Consider the following 9,299-nt stretch of genomic DNA (forward strand, 5'->3'; position numbering starts at 1 on the left):
CTGCTTACTGTTTTGCTTCCGCCTTCATATTTTTTATATACTTTCAGCCATTAAAATGTACTCAAGCCAACAGCTTAAATATACTACTCCATATACCTATACTGTAGCTTTATTTTTATTAACCTGGATTAAATCCAATATATGCACTAATATAAGCAAACAATTAAGCCAGGCTAGTCTGATTTTTTTTTCCTCCTTAAGCTTGTTTGTAACAACAAGGAATTTTAGTTGTAAAGGATTTTCCTACAGATCTTTGTTTTAGTCCGAGAAGAAAACAAACCACACCCAGATATCCCCAGGGGTAAACCAGCAAGGGGAATCCCTTCTAGCTTTGTTTCATAGAAGAATTGGTACCCAGGCTGTAGATTTATAATTCTGTGCAAATGGACAATTTCTGAAAATATCAAAATTAATATTCTAAGCATAGTTTTCCACCATGCCACATTTATATAGAAAAATCCAGACACACATTTGATTTTAAACATAAAGTTATCCATAAAATATATAGTATTAAAATGATTTCTTAAAAATGCTGAATTTTAGTAAGCATCAGTATCGTTTTTTGAAGACTATGTTTATTCAAATTAGAAAGGAAATTGATCTACTTCATGAGACAGGACTTGTATAGTTAATGCTGAAAAAGGAAAGCTCACTAAATACACAAGAAGTTTAATTACACATGCAATTTTTTCCTACCAGACAATATTTTGACAGTGATATCCAAGAAAGTCATCCTGGGAAATACTATGTTTCATTTTCTCTTGCAAAAATCTAGTCTGTTTAATATCACTGAGTTTACTGACTCTAAATCAAAAATGTAAAAGCTTATTACCTGATTAACAACAAATCCATTATTAATTTAGTGTTCCAGAGCTCATTAGCAGAGGGAGTAAAAGCGTGTGTGTGTGTGTGTGTGTGTGTGTGTGTGTGTTTCATTGGGAAATTTGGATTCATTTATAATCAACGAAACGAGTAATATTTTGTGATTTTTCAAACAAATTAGAACCGCTTATTATAAATTGGCCCTTTCAAAATGCAAATTAAAACCCCAATGAGATACCACCTTACCCTTGTCAGAAGGGCCATTATTAAAAAGTCAAAAAAACAATAGATGTTGGCGTGGATGCGGTTAAAAGGGAATGCTTATACACTGTTGGTGGGAATGCAAATTACCTCTGTGGAAAACAGTATGGAAATTCCTCAAAGAACTAAAAGTCAACCTACCATTCCATCCAGCAATACCACTACTGGGTTTCTGCTCAAAGGAAAAAGAAGTCATATCAAGAAGATTATTGCAGCACAATTCACAATCACAAAGATACAAAATCAACCTAAGTGCCCATCAACAATGAGTGCATAAAGAAAATGTGGTGTGTATATATACCACACACAAGCCATGGAGTAATATTCAGCCATAAAAAGGAATGAAATATTATCTTTTGCAGCAAATTGGATGAAAGTGGAGGCCATTATCCTAAGTGAAATAATATCTCAGGTATGGAAAACCAAATACCACATGGTCTCACAAGTGGGAGCTGAGCAATGGGTACACCAGGTCACACAGAGTGACATAAGGACATTGGAGACTCAGAAGGGAGAGGATAGAAGGGGGTTGAGGAATGAAAAATTACCTGTTGGGTACAATGCACACTGTTCAGGTGACGGGTATGCTAAAAGCCCAGACTTTACCAGTGTATGATTTGTCCATTTGTACCCCCCAAATCTAGTGAAAGAAAAAAAATTTTAAAAAATCAGTTCCCCTTTTCTTACATGAACTGGAATGTACCACGTGCTGAACCACGTACCCCCAAACGTGAACTGGAAATAGTGAAATCTCAACGTACCTTGTTTCATTTTTGCATATGAAGATGGTTTGCCATGTTTCAGACTTCTGAGCCTGTGACAACAGCCTGTCACAGTCAGGCAATTTGCTCAGCCTCCTGTGGGATCAACTTGTGCTTCCTCAATGGAGAGAAAAAGCAACGTAGCCCACATCTGGAGACTGGTATGGAAATAATGGCCTCCCTTTCGTAAGGGAGGTAGTCCGTTCTAGGGGACTGAAACCCTCAACCACGCTCTCCACATGGTTAATTTGGGCAGACTTAGCATTTGGGAGTTACTCGGCAATCATGACGTTTCTCTGGATCCCAAGGTGACACTTCGGGGCTGGTGGACAGGCCAGCATCAGATGGTAGGAAGGGGGTCCCCAAAGGAGCATTTGTGGGCTGGTGCAGGGAGATGCTTGGAGCCAGGAAGAGGGCATAGGTGGCGAGCTTTGGTTCTAGAAGAAGCAGGGAAGCAGCTCGAAGCTGGGAACGAAGAACTGTGCAGTTCTAAGCATTTCAGGCTGGAAAGGGTCTCCACTCCAGGGCACGTCACAAAATGCCACCCTGCAGAGGCTTCCTGGGCCCCAGACATCTGCAAGGAGACCAGAGCCTGCATGAGAGGAAAGCCGACGGACACGTTCGAGAAAGCTCGGAGCACTCTGGAGACACAGCTACCGCCAGGGTTTGTGCGGCCAGCACTGCAGGTGCCGCTCGAGGACACTGGGCGACGGGAGCCCACTGGCCAAGCCGCAGACCCGGGAGGCGGCTGCACCAGCCCCCGGGAAAGGGCGCCTTTTCCTAGAATGGGTGTCTTTTTCTAGTTAAGTCAGAAAAGGTAGTTTTGTGGGTTTTTTTGCAATTTCTCAGCCAGGAGGGGGTGGCTTTTTCTGCCAGGGCAGGATTTTTCCCAGAAATACGTAGGGGAGAACGTGAAGACAGGGTGGGCTGCTGGAGTCCTGTGTTTCCCAAGTGGGAGAAAAAATGAACTGACATTACGGTGACCTCGTTCATATCCAGAGCCTGGTGACTGGAGCAGCGAATGAGCTGGGAGCGAGGAAGGTAAACGTCAAGGACTCGCTCAGGAAGCCCGGCTGTGAGGGGAGGAGGAGACATACAACAGCTAGAGAGACTTTAAAAGATGGGAGAGGCTGGGCATGGTGGCTCACACCTGTAATCCTAACACTTTGAGCGACAGAGGTGGAATGATTGCTTGAGGACAGGAGTTCGAAACCAGCCTGGGCAACATAGTGAGACCCCGTCTCTACAAAAACTTAAAAATTAGCTGAGCATGAGGGGCTGAGGCAGGAGGATGGCTTGAGCCCAGGAATTCGAGGCTGCAGTGAGCTATGATTGTACCATTGTACTACAACCTGGGTGACAGAGAAAGACCCTGTCTCAAAAAAAAAGAAAAGAAAGATGAGAGAGACTTACACATTTTTATTGCTTAGAGAACAACAACAAAGACCAGAAAGGAAGAGTGCATTAGTTGTATTGATTGCTTTGTAACAAATCATTCCAAAACTGAGTAGATTAAACCAACCATGACTGTTCATTATCTCTCCTGGCTTGGGAAAGTTAGGAATACAGACAAGGCACATGGGGTTAGGGGGTTGCTTCTGCTCTGTGACGTCTGGTGCTTTTGCTGGAAGACTGAAAGGCTGACGGCTGCAGCCAAGAGCAGCTCAACTGCACAGTGCAGCGCCCTCAGCCACACATGGCTATTCAGATTTAAATCAAAGTCAAATAAAATTTAAAATCCCCTTCCTCATTCGTACTAGATATGTTATAATTACTCAATAGTCTCATGTGGTAGTAAGTTACCGTACCAGACAGCGTGGACACAGAACATTTCCACTGTCACAGAACATTCTGTGGATAGCTCCAATCTGAAAGCATGTTTAATCACACATGTCTGTGGTTGACGTTGGCTGTCAGCTGGAACCTCGGCTGAGGTGTCATTTGGAACCTTTACCCGTGGCCTCTCCGTGTGGTTAGGGCTTCCTCACAACATGGTGGCCGGGTTCCAAAGGGGAGTGGAGGGAGAGAGAGCAAAAGAGAAGACAGTAGAAACCGTATTGCCTGGTACATGGCAGGCTCACTTCTACCACATCCTGTCAGTCAAGGCAGTTACAAAGACGTGCCTGGGTTCAAGGGGAGGGAACGCAGACTGCCACCACTTGATGGAAGAACAGCAGCATCATATTATAATCTAGTGTCATGGGATGTACATTGGTGCGGCCATCTTCAGAAAATGCGATCTGCCCCAGAAAAGTTATGTGCCCTGCACATTTCCTATTAGTAAGATTAGTGAAGGAATTGATTATTTGGTGGTCATTGTATATAATTATGAAAACACCCCTGCTTGCATAGGTTTTTAAGAATTTCAGAATACTGCCCGACCACATGGGAAAATCTGAGATGATAAAAAGAGAATACCAGACGGCATGCACACCTGCACGTCTGCCTGCTCAGAGCGTTTGCAATAGATCGTGAAGACTTTGAAAGAGCAGTTTTATTTCTAAGTGGCTTAAATTTGCAATATAAAAAAATATAATAAAATCATTTTTGCTTGCCAAGCATTCTATAAGTGTGAACTCATAGTGAAATGTTAGAAGGAGTTCTATTTTTATATAAAGAAATTGCATAATAATTTGGCCAAGAAACTAACCCAGGGTGGGAGCTCCTTAGAACACAATAAATGTAACTGCATGAACTGGACCCTAGATAAAGTCCTATACCTGGAAATAGTAATCACCAAATCAATAAAGATTTTTAAAACAACAGACTATGAAGTACTGACCAACATGGTTTTATAATGCAAATTGCTCTATCTGATGATATCTAAACTCCTAATATATACAGAGGAGTTGGTTGACTGAAAAAAGAGATATCATCTGTCTTGTCTTTATTTTAACAAGGCTTTTGGTTCTTCTATGTGAAGAATATTTGTCAGTAGCCTGAGAAAATGACTTGCAGAACGTAACTCCTGGGTGCCCTCACAAATCCTTACAGTTGTACTCAGAAGAGATGACAAAGCATATGGTGACAGATTCAAGCCCAGACCCTCAAGCTTGTTGACATTTCATGATTTGGCTGCAACTTCTGTGGTTCGTGCACGGTGCAAAAACGTGACAGTAACTCTTAATACTTAGCACAAAACTTGGAGGGAGGAATTGGCATCTTCATTTTAGAGATAAGGAAACGAGTATCAGAGAGATTGAATCACTTCATTCTAAGCCAGACATTGAACCAATGCTATTGGTCGCGGAGTAATCAGTTACTTGTGCTTACATAGACTTATAGATGACATTTTGATGAGGATGAGAAAAAAATGGTACGGTATGATAAGAAATATCTTTGGTCTTTGTCCTCAGTTCCTGGCACAGAGCTCCTAAAACTCTTGGAATGTCTTGAATGATGGGAGTGTCTTTTATTATTCTGAGGAGTTCCTTATGAGTTTATGCTAATGAGGTGACTTAGGGTGGGACTTAGAATAGCCTTAGGACGGGGCTGGTCACCAGGAAGACTAAGTGGTTAGAGGACTGGAACTTCCACCCACTGAGCTCCAGGGAGAGCGTGGGAGGGCTGGCGATGGAGCTTTATACAAACTCTTGGACAATGACCTTCAGAGAGCTGGTCACTGGGTGAACTCAGTGTAGTGCTGGGAGGGTGGAGTGCCTTCATTTTATATTTTATATTCAACCAGTAAACATAAGTAAAGTGTTTTCCTGGAAACTTAGGGCAGGTGGGAACCCTCAAATTTGTAGCCAAGTTGGACATAAACACGGGTAACCTGGACACCCAGTACTTGGGACTGGCCTCTGGTGAGGACCGTCTTAGGGAGCCGAGCCCTTGAACCCGTGGAGTCTGATGCCAACTCCAGGCAGTTAGTTTCAGAGTTGAATTAAATTGTTGGACACTCGGTTGGTATCCAGAAAATTGGAGAATTAATTGATGGGAAGGGGAAATACCCCAGAATGATTGCGCTTAGAACGGAATTCTCAAACTTTAAATGTTCATCAGTCACCTGGGAGTCATATAAATATAAATTGCTGGGACCTGCCCTTAGAGGTGTTGATTCAGTAGAACTGGGTGAAAACTATGTTGTTATTAACAATTCCCTAACCTTCATCTCCCAAAGGACTTTGATGCAGATAATACTCCAGTCATTCAGCAATCTAAGGGAATGGAATCCAATTTCTCAATGACCCTTGTAAGAGTGGTGGCTCACACCTGTAATTCCAGCACTTGGGAGGTCAAGGCGGTAGGATTGCTGGAGGCCAGGAGTTTGAGACCAACCTGAGCAACGTAGTGAGACCCTGTTTCTACAAAAAACAGAAATTAGCCAGGTGTGCTGGCATGTGCCTGTAGTCCCAGATACTCAGGAGGCTGAGGCAGGAGGATTGTTTGAGCCCAGGAGTTTGAGGTTGTAGTGACCTATAATGACACCACTGCACTATAGCCTAGTGGACATCAGAGCAAGACTCTGTCTCAAAAAAAAAAAAAAAAAAAATGGACCCAGCACTGATGGGTGGATGTTAGAACTAACTGATATGATCATTTAAACCCCCAATCAGGAAAATCTACCTGCCTTGATGCCTGGTGCGAACCAAAAAACGAGAAATAGCTCCCTGAAAATTCAGACCAACTGGTAAATCTTACTTAACTTTGCAGGCGTAATTTACATACGGAGTAGAAGAGAGAGAATTGGACGATAAATCTGAGTAAATTATCCCAAATACAACAGAGAGACAAGTGGATGGAAAATATGAAACCAAGTTCAACACGCAGAAGAATAGAAACAAAAGATCCAATCTACATTTAATCAAAATTTCAGCAGTGACAGAGAAAGTGGGCATAGGCTTTATTTGAAAAGATAATGATTGTAAATATTCAGAACTGATGAATGATATCAACCTACCCATTAGGGAAGCCCAGGAAATCCTGCATAGGTGACAGAAAGAACTGTGTTGTTTCATTCTCTGTCCCCAATGCCTAGTGACAGGCATTTGATAAATGTTTGTTGATTGAATGAAGTGGGACTAACAAAGCTGTTTTGTCCTGTTGACCTAAGAACACACTTGATTTTCTAGAGCACCAGTACTAGTTCTGGGAATAACAAATTTAAAAAGCAATGTGGAGGATAAGGAGAAAGTAGAAAATTGCAAAGAAGAAAAGTGAAATGATCTCTAAAGAAACTTAGAGAGAAATCTAGGGCTATAGTGTTAGAGTTTAATTCTAATGTTTGCAGGAGAAGGGCTAAATCCGTACTCTCAAGAATCAAGTCCAAAGGTTCTAGATCTCCACTGGAAAGAAAGAGATGCTATGACCTGGGTTTATTCTGATATAAGGAGAATATTTTTATCAATTCTCTGTCTGGTCAGACACTATAATTCTAAATTTCAACATTTTAAAAATAAGATAAATTTCTCCCAAATGTGCCTTGAGTGGCAGAGGGAAGGTTGGGGGACATCTAGACCAGGCGTCCTCAAACTACGGCCCATGGGCCACATGCGGGCCGCCTAGCACATTTATCCGGCCCTGTGGGTGTTTTTGCCACCACTGCCTGTCTTGCTTAGCAGCCAACTCGTCCTGGGCCCACAGTGTGCACTCTCCAACGGTCTGAGGGACAGTGAACTGGCCCCCTGTTTAAAAAGTTTGAGGACCCCTGATCTAGACTTTCCAAAGTCCTTTTATCTATATTAAGCTATTAAGACTTTTCTAATCTACAGCCATACCACCCTGAAGGTACCTGATCTTGTCTGATCTTGGAAGCTAAGCAGGGTCAGGCCTGGTTAGTACTTGGATGGGAGACCGCCTGGGAATACCAGGTGCTGTAGTAGGGTTTTAAAAGTAAAAACAAACAAACAAACAAACAAAAAAAGATGTTCTAAATGATCAAGGGTCAAAGCATTTTTCTCTGGTATTTAAAATATACATACTGATGAACTTTTCCATGTCTGTACACACTTGAAAAACAAAGCTATCCTCAGGATTATCAACAACTAAATGTCTCCCAAGATAATTTTAGATTTATTGGCCCTGATGTAGGGTTGTTTTTTTTTTATCACACACTATGTATGGAACCAGTGTTCACTTAAATGTTATCTATTTTCAATATCATTCAGATTTATGGCTTAAATAGTATCTTGAATACTTACATTCTGTTTGGTACAGAATCTGCATCTTCTGATTTTGTGAAATTGTTTATTGCACGCACCACAACGTGCTTCAATTAAAAGAGTTGCTAAACTTTGCTCAACTACGGCTGCACCCTATGACTCATCAACTTTTTCTCTCTTCCTTTTTAAAATTCAATTCAACAACATCTGGTAGCTTATATAAGGAGAGAGGATGTACTTTACAATCAGTGATTTTTCTGGACAACATGTTTCTGCAATTGGCAGGCTTCCATTTCTCTCTGCGTCGTTGTTCGCTTCGTGTAGTCTAACACTGGCATCTTTATTTTTTTTCCTAGAGATAAACATGGGCAGGAATTTGGTCTAATATTGCACCATAAACTTTACGGATGATTAATTCCTAAATCTCTTCTATTAATTTGTTCTGAGTTGGTCCAACCTTGAAAAAAGAAAACTAGATATAGTTGTGAACGAATTAGAAGAAACCAAATGTGTATCTTATGCACTTCACACTCAGGCTGGTACTTTTTTTTTTAGGGGATTTTATGTTATGAAATCCCTGTGGTCTTTTGATAACCACTGAAAAAGAAGATAGTGATCAGATATTGCAAAACATATCTCTAGAAACACTTTTGTCTGCCCAGATGTTTTTTACATACTTTCTGACTCAGAGTTCTTCAGATAGACATAAACTATGCATAATACTCACACTACTAAGGGTTCTTGAAACATGTTCCTGAATTTTTTTAATGTTCTTGCTTCAGTGTACCCTTTCATTAATCTTTGAAATGAGAGTGGGAAAAACAGGCCTGTTGTCTGCAAAGGAATTACATACACTTAGAAATCCTTTTAAAAATTTCTACTGTTGTTTCTTCAGGCAGAAAAAGAATAATGTTAGCTCAAGCTACTTATTCTCCATGCATTTGCATTTCCATTTTGCTGGGAAAAAATACTCCAGGAGTTAAAAAATACACTGTACTCCAACTGCCTGACAATGAGATAATAAATAAATGATTCTAGATATTTAAAAGCATCAAAATGAATTTTAGAAAAAAGATGTTGACATCCAGTATAGGATGACTATCAATTAATTAATCAATTAACAACTATTTTATTTTATTTTATTTTATTTTATTTTATTTTATTTTATTTGAGAGTCTCGCTTTGTTGTCCAGGCTAGAGTGAGTGCCGTGGTGTCAGCCTAGCTCACAGCAACCTCAAACTCCTGGGCTCAAGCAATCCTCCTGCCTCAGCCTCCCGAGTAGCTGGGACTACAGGCGTACGCCACCATGCCCGGCTAATTTTTTCTATATATATTAGTTGGCCAATTAAA

At 40.9% G+C, this 9,299-nt stretch overlaps 1 pseudogene; it reads left to right on the top strand.

The window, feature by feature from the left end:
- The first annotated feature begins 7,550 nt into the window (after positions 1-7,550).
- On the top strand, positions 7,551-7,669 carry LOC142864449 (uncharacterized; annotated as a pseudogene).
- Positions 7,670-9,299: the final 1,630 nt, after the last annotated feature.

The sequence above is a fragment of the Microcebus murinus genome, chromosome 25 (assembly GCF_040939455.1).
Source record: "Microcebus murinus isolate Inina chromosome 25, M.murinus_Inina_mat1.0, whole genome shotgun sequence".
Lineage (NCBI taxonomy): Eukaryota > Metazoa > Chordata > Mammalia > Primates > Cheirogaleidae > Microcebus > Microcebus murinus.